The sequence below is a fragment of the Bombus huntii genome, unplaced genomic scaffold (assembly GCF_024542735.1).
Source record: "Bombus huntii isolate Logan2020A unplaced genomic scaffold, iyBomHunt1.1 ctg00000143.1, whole genome shotgun sequence".
In the NCBI taxonomy this organism is placed as follows: domain Eukaryota; kingdom Metazoa; phylum Arthropoda; class Insecta; order Hymenoptera; family Apidae; genus Bombus; species Bombus huntii.
In genome coordinates, this window is record NW_026099388.1 from 16,916 (window position 1) to 25,000 (window position 8,085).

General features: G+C 47.9%; 2 non-coding genes across 2 annotated transcripts; both read left to right on the forward strand.

Annotated features, from left to right (window-relative positions):
- Positions 1-1,294: 1,294 nt before the first annotated feature.
- LOC126877297 (small subunit ribosomal RNA) lies at positions 1,295-3,217 on the forward strand. The gene has a single exon (XR_007694907.1). It is a non-coding gene; the product is annotated as a small subunit ribosomal RNA (ribosomal RNA).
- A 3,386-nt stretch (positions 3,218-6,603) lies between these two features.
- Positions 6,604-6,758, forward strand: LOC126877306 (5.8S ribosomal RNA). The gene has a single exon (XR_007694915.1). It is a non-coding gene; the product is annotated as a 5.8S ribosomal RNA (ribosomal RNA).
- Positions 6,759-8,085: the final 1,327 nt, after the last annotated feature.

Below are 8,085 nucleotides of genomic sequence, written 5' to 3' on the forward strand. Positions count from 1 at the left end.
AATACGTCGGGATTAAACATTTTTATCGATTTTTTCAAAAAATTAGCGTTCGTCGAACTGACACGACTGGGATATTTTTCTAATTTTTTCGTTAATTAACGTTACAAGGTATATATTTTTTTGCATATTTCTACTTATTTTAACGTATTGTAATTGATTATAAACTTATTTTTTGTCCGTATTCGATAAAAGAGTATGTTTACTGATGCAATTTTTCGGTGAAAAAAAAAATTAATTTTTTGGTAAAAATGCATTTCTATTATGTTAATAAAACGTCTGGTAATGTATTTCGATGGTTGGATATTGGCTTTGTATAGTAGTGATCGAGCGTTCGCGAGACTAAGTTCCAGCGTCCCTTCCGAACGGTACGTTGCTACGGAGGTTTTGCACCGTAAGCGCGCGGCCGCTAGCCCGGCCGGCGCCGGCCTTCCGGCTGGCGCTTTCGTATCTATAAGAGAGACGTCGAGCCGGACGGTTCGGTCGGAACAGCGTTGAGCGCGTGGCTATTCTACGGCCTCGGTTGAGAATTCAGTCACCGCTCCTCGAGTCTTAGTGTATTTTACGCTATTTCTCGACTGTTCCTCCGTTCTCGTTCTGGTTTTTTCTCTACACTGCTGCGCCGCGGGTCGCTGTCCTGGACGTAATGACCAAATATCGTGGCAAGGTTCCCCTGAGTCGGGAAGCTGGTGACCTGTGTGTACGTATTCTAACAAAAATTGTTAGATGCGTGTGTGCTTGTACTAACTGAGCATCGATTCATTCAAAAGAGTATAACCGTCTGCTTTCTATAAAAACTTCTGCTTTCGCAGAAGTATCCGATGAGGCGGTAGGAGCGTACTATCTTTGCGTAGTATGTCTTCTGCCGAAAATGTTCTACCGATTGAAAGAATATTCTTACGGTATGTCCAGCGCGACGCACTGGGATACGCGCTTGTTCGTTCAGCGTGAGGTGCGTATACGTGCTTTACCGCTAAGATATTCTAATAAGTCTTTTTACACGAAGACAGCATTATGGAAATGTTCCTTTAGAAGTACGATTCTAAACATTTTATATAAGACTATGAGAAAGAGAGAGAGAGAAGAGAGGAGGTGGAGTTGAGAATTACAAAGTGGCTGCGAGCGGCGTTCGAAGATTATTACTGAACTATGGGTGTATCTCGAACGTCGCTAGGAGATATATTTTATAGATATATCTATCTTAAGAACGAAAAGTCTCGTCGTACGGTGCTTACGTCCCACCTACGACACGAAGAGAACTTAAACGAAATTTATAAGAATTGTTATACGAATAAGATCCCTGGTTGATCCTGCCAGTAGTCATATGCTTGTCTCAAAGATTAAGCCATGCATGTCTCAGTACATGCCGCATTAAGGTGAAACCGCGAATGGCTCATTAAATCAGTTATGGTTTCTTAGATCATACCTACATTTACTTGGATAACTGTGGTAATTCTAGAGCTAATACATGCAAACAGATTCCGACCAGAGATGGTAGGAATGCTTTTATTAGATCAAAACCAATCGGTGGCGGATGGCTCGTCTGTCCGTCCATCGTTTGTTTTGGTGACTCTGAATAACTTTGTGCTGATCGCATGGTCATCTAGCACCGGCGACGCATCTTTCAAATGTCTGCCTTATCAACTGTCGATGGTAGGTTCTGCGCCTACCATGGTTGTAACGGGTAACGGGGAATCAGGGTTCGATTCCGGAGAGGGAGCCTGAGAAACAGCTACCACATCCAAGGAAGGCAGCAGGCGCGCAAATTACCCACTCCCGGCACGGGGAGGTAGTGACGAAAAATAACGATACGGGACTCATCCGAGGCCCCGTAATCGGAATGAGTACACTTTAAATCCTTTAACGAGGACCAATTGGAGGGCAAGTCTGGTGCCAGCAGCCGCGGTAATTCCAGCTCCAATAGCGTATATTAAAGTTGTTGCGGTTAAAAAGCTCGTAGTTGAATCTGTGTGTCACAGTGTCGGTTCACCGCTCGCGGTGTTTAACTGGCATTATGTGGTACGTCCTATCGGTGGGCTTAGCTCCTCGCGGGCGGTCCAACTAATATCCCATCGCGGTGCTCTTCACTGAGTGTCGAGGTGGGCCGATACGTTTACTTTGAACAAATTAGAGTGCTTAAAGCAGGCTACCTTCGCCTGAATACTGTGTGCATGGAATAATGGAATAGGACCTCGGTTCTATTTTGTTGGTTTTCGGAGCCCCGAGGTAATGATTAATAGGGACAGATGGGGGCATTCGTATTGCGACGTTAGAGGTGAAATTCTTGGATCGTCGCAAGACGGACAGAAGCGAAAGCATTTGCCAAAAATGTTTTCATTAATCAAGAACGAAAGTTAGAGGTTCGAAGGCGATCAGATACCGCCCTAGTTCTAACCATAAACGATGCCAGCCAGCGATCCGCCGAAGTTCCTCCGATGACTCGGCGGGCAGCTTCCGGGAAACCAAAGCTTTTGGGTTCCGGGGGAAGTATGGTTGCAAAGCTGAAACTTAAAGGAATTGACGGAAGGGCACCACCAGGAGTGGAGCCTGCGGCTTAATTTGACTCAACACGGGAAACCTCACCAGGCCCGGACACCGGAAGGATTGACAGATTGATAGCTCTTTCTTGATTCGGTGGGTGGTGGTGCATGGCCGTTCTTAGTTGGTGGAGCGATTTGTCTGGTTAATTCCGATAACGAACGAGACTCTAGCCTGCTAAATAGACGTAACTTATGGTATCTCGAAGGCCCCCGGCTTCGGTCGGTGGGTTTTTACTACCAACGTACAAACAAATCTTCTTAGAGGAACAGGCGGCTTCTAGCCGCACGAGATTGAGCAATAACAGGTCTGTGATGCCCTTAGATGTTCTGGGCCGCACGCGCGCTACACTGAAGGAATCAGCGTGTTTTCCCTGGCCGAAAGGCCCGGGTAACCCGCTGAACCTCCTTCGTGCTAGGGATTGGGGCTTGCAATTATTCCCCATGAACGAGGAATTCCCAGTAAGCGCGAGTCATAAGCTCGCGTTGATTACGTCCCTGCCCTTTGTACACACCGCCCGTCGCTACTACCGATTGAATGATTTAGTGAGGTCTTCGGACTGGTGCGCGGCCAATGTGATAAGCATTGCCGATGTTACCGGGAAGATGACCAAACTTGATCATTTAGAGGAAGTAAAAGTCGTAACAAGGTTTCCGTAGGTGAACCTGCGGAAGGATCATTAACGATACGATACCAAAAGAATTTGACTTGAACACATATAAAAACTATGAAATATATATCACAATGGTCGGTAAGGAGCCGTACTCCTCCTGTATCGACGAAAGTATATACGACGTATTAACAAGCTATATACTTTAACAAACGAAAACGCCAGGGAGCTTGGCAACCTCCGTTGGCACGAATAGAAATATTCTTAAGGAGGAGACGACCCTCCAGCTACGGAATTATACGAAGAGAAGGTGGCACTCTCTCTCGATCATCGGGATGAAGAGATATATATATACAAGTATAAAAACGAAATGCGAATGAAACTTATTCGAGGCGCCTGCGTGAGGTCGTAAACAGAAAGACCCGCCGTCTCCGAATAAAACATATAACATATAATATATATATATATGAAATTCTAATAAAAGGGAACTCTAGCTTCGAAAGAGCCAACAAAAGTTAAGGCTCGATATCAAACGAAAAAATTACGATGGAAACCAGGTGTAAAGAGAAATGCAGTCGTGGCGCCTGCGAGAGGCCGTACACAGAAAGACCCGCCGTCACGATCTCGTATTTCGTATTTGCATCGTGGAAACCGTACAAACGAAATATAAAAGTCCATGCAAACTAATAAGAAAATCTCTAAAGTGCCTCGTGTCGGAGTGATCATGCTCGCCTATTCTCTTCTATGTTTCGTGGTCTGTGTTGCGTTTGTTCTCCTCCTAGCAACGGGACATATCGAAGACTCCTCTTTGGGATCGAACGAAGCGTCTAGAACGAGTCGACGAGAGCGAAAGAACTTGTAGCGAGTCGCGCAGAGCGAAAGGATACCGATATACATCTTCGAAGGTTCTCTTCGAAGATCCATGGATACCTTCTGCGTCGACTTCTCTCGTCTCTTTCATCGAAACTCTCGTCGTTCTCGAAACGTGCTTCCTACCCAAAGGGCGTGTGCTCTTCGTATGTCGTTTCGTTCGAAATAACGAAACCACGTGTAACATACTCGTGGATCGGGTAACCTAGAACGAAGACGCATCGCGTGGATGTTGGCCCGCTATGCGACGATGACCGATGATGATGATGATGATGATGATGATGATATGATGATGATGTCGATGTCGACGACGACGACGATGAAGACGATGTGTAGCAACGATTCGTAACTAGTCTAGCCGAAGTTCGTTCAGAGGGGAACGCCGCCGGCTTCGAAGCCTCGATGTCGTGAGTCGGACACCCGTGCCGTCGCTAGAGTTTTTCAAACTCTGCTTCTGGATATTGGGACGAAAGACCGCTCGAGGACGACGACAGCCGTGCGTGCGTATCCCATCGAATTTTTTTTACACCACCTGAACGAGACTAAAGTTTCGTCTAGTTGATCGTCTACCGTCGCATAATGTATATTATATACCGTTCAGAGGGGACCGGCTGTCTATCCTCGTTGTCGTGAGTCGGACACCCGTGCCGTCGCTAGAGTTTTTCAAACTCTGCTTCTGGATATCGGGACGAAAGACCGCGCGAGGACGACGGATGCGAGTCCCATCGAATTTTTGACTTACACACTACCTGAACGAGACTTAAAGTTTCATATTATATACCGTTCAGAGGGGACCGGCTGTCTATCCTCGTTGTCGTGAGTCGGACACCCGTGCCGTCGCTAGAGTTTTTCAAACTCTGCTTCTGGATATCGGGACGAAAGACCGCGCGAGGACGACGGATGCGAGTCCCATCGAATTTTTGACTTACACACTACCTGAACGAGACTTAAAGTTTCATATAATATACCGTTCAGAGGGGACCGGCTGTCTTTCCTCGTTGTCGTGAGTCGGACACCCGTGCCGTCGCTAGAGTTTTTCAAACTCTGCTTCTGGATATCGGGACGAAAGACCGCGCGAGGACGACGGATGCGAGTCCCATCGAATTTTTTATTTACACACTACCTGAACGAGACTTAAAGTTTCATCCAGTTTGTCGTCTATCATCGCATATATAATATACCGTTCAGAGGGGACCGGCTGTCTATCCTCGTTGTCGTGAGTCGGACACCCGTGCCGTCGCTAGAGTTTTTCAAACTCTGCTTCTGGATATCGGGACGAAAGACCGCGCGAGGACGACGGATGCGAGTCCCATCGAATTTTTGACTTACACACTACCTGAACGAGACTTAAAGTTTCATATAATATACCGTTCAGAGGGGACCGGCTGTCTTTCCTCGTTGTCGTGAGTCGGACACCCGTGCCGTCGCTAGAGTTTTTCAAACTCTGCTTCTGGATATCGGGACGAAAGACCGCGCGAGGACGACGGATGCGAGTCCCATCGAATTTTTGATTTACACACTACCTGAACGAGACTTAAAGTTTCATCCAGTTTGTCGTCTATCATCTCATATATAATATACCGTTCAGAGGGGACCGGCTGTCTATCCTCGTTGTCGTGAGTCGGACACCCGTGCCGTCGCTAGAGTTTTTCAAACTCTGCTTCTGGATGTTGGGACGAAAGACCGCGCGAGGACGATGGATGCGTGTCCCATCGAATTTTTGATTTACAAGACACACACTACCTGAACGAGACTAAAGTTTCATCGAGTTTATCATCGCATAACCCGTTCGGAGGGGACCGGCTGTCTATCCTCGTTGTCGTGAGTCGGACACCCGTGCCGTCGCTAGAGTTTTTCAAACTCTGCTTCTGGATATCGGGACGAAAGACCGCGCGAGGACGATGGCTGCGAGTCCCATCGAATTTTTGTTTTTTTTTTTTTTTTTAAAGAAAAAACACCACCCGAACGGAGATGTGTTCTATCTTTCGTCGATTTTTCATGCTTTCAGTCGGTCGCGTGGTCGCCATCCGTTCGGAGGGGATCGCCGGCTTCGAAACCTCGATGTCGTGAGTCGGACACCCGTGCCGTCGCTAGAGTTTTTCAAACTCTGCTTCTGGATATTGGGACGAAAGACCGCTCGAGGCGGACGGCCGCGCGAATCCCATCGAATCTTTACTATCACCCGAACGATGGAGAGATGCACGCGCGCTGTTTCTTGAATAATTGGACGAGAGAGTAGAATCAAACACATATATAACATGGGCTAGCCACCGTGCTTACTCGTTCGCGAGATCGTGTGCTGTACAGAGGATTCAGAATCGGGTGTATATATCCCCGTCGTTTCCTGACGAACGGAGCTTCGATCTCGATGGTTGTTATATATCATAATGTACTTTACGCCCGGCCGGCGAACGCGCGTATCTTCGCGCGTTCGTCGTTTTCTTTTTTTTTCGAACGTTTTTGTGTCGTCAATCCTATGGCGACTTCTGCGCGTTCGATTCCCGTTGGTCGAACGTGACGGAACTCGGCTTCGCTAGAACCGAGAAGAGTACATTTGAGTATTGAACTGTTGTAAATTTATAAAAGATTACCCTGAACGGTGGATCACTTGGCTCGTGGGTCGATGAAGAACGCAGCTAATTGCGCGTCAACGTGTGAACTGCAGGACACATGAACATCGACATTTCGAACGCACATTGCGGTCCACGGATACAATTCCTGGACCACGCCTGGCTGAGGGTTGCTCACGTAAACCTAAGACTGCTTGCGTTGCGTATCGTTACTCTCCGTATCTGTCTCTCTCTGTCCCTTCTTGCCTTAACAACCCGCCGTCGTTCTTCTTTATATAAGAGAACGTTTCAGAGTCGGACGAAGGTACAAGAACGAGGATACGAATAAGAGCGGACGGAGAGAACATACGCGACGTACGAGCGATTGTTGGACGCTCGTCGGCGTTCGTCGCGGTCGTGCAGAGACCGTGCAAGTCGTACGCATGCTCGATATATAATCTATCGTGTTCACGGGAGACTACGAAACTCTACCTCTGTCTCTCTCTGTCCCTTCTTGCCTTGACAACCCGCCGTCGTTCTTCTTAAAAATTATAAGAGAACGTTTCAGAGTCGGACGAAGGTATACGAAGGGATACGAATAAGAGCGGAGAGAACCGGTCACGGACCTGCGTGAGTGCTCGCGGCGTCGTGAGTCGTCCTTACGAGGGCGACCGCCCGCTTATGCACCGCTTCGTGTATCGGTTATCGAACGTATATACTCGTAGTGTTCTCCTCGTGACCGATTTTTTTTTCATATCAGGCGATATATGCTACGTTTGCCGGTGTTCGACGCACGAAGGTCCGCGCCCCCGACGTCGTCTTAAAAGAATATTATATTTGGCGAGACTGAGAGAGAAAGCAAATATGGGAACTCGGTCGAGAGAGGAGAGAAGAGAGAACCAAAAAAAAAACCTAAACTCGATGGCGTGCGAAACTTTGCCATAATCTACCGTCTTTTCTTAAGACTCTCGTACAGCCCCAGGGATCGAATGCCCACTCCGTCTCTTCGCGAAAGCGACTGACAACAACGAGGACCGTCGCATCGATGGGTCGTCGTTGCGTTTTACACGCTCTGTGCTTTTTTACAAGCCCCGAAAGTATCAGCCGTAGATCCGGGAACGCACACGCGAGATTTCTTCGAGCGCTCTGACGACTTAGGGAGGTATGATCCCCAGCGTCGCGCGGAGATCGGAGAGTACACGTACTCGTATCGGGACGAATTTTCCCCGTCGTCGTGTATCTCTCTGCCCGCGCGCCTGGCTCCCGAAAAGCCACGTTCGTCGGAAATCTTACATATTATATATGTAACGCGTGTGCGAACTAGCGTGTGTCTAAGATCGGCTATACACGGGTGCTGCTGTAACTACAAGCTCGAGGTGTTTTCCGCAGCGTTTCTGTACCCGAGGAAGATGCGCATGTGAGTCCGTTACGAAGTTGTTCGTACGGTCGTCGTCGTCGGAGAGATCGTAGACGAGGAAGAAGACGATCCCCTTTGGCGAGGCTCGAGAAAAAAACTTTGAG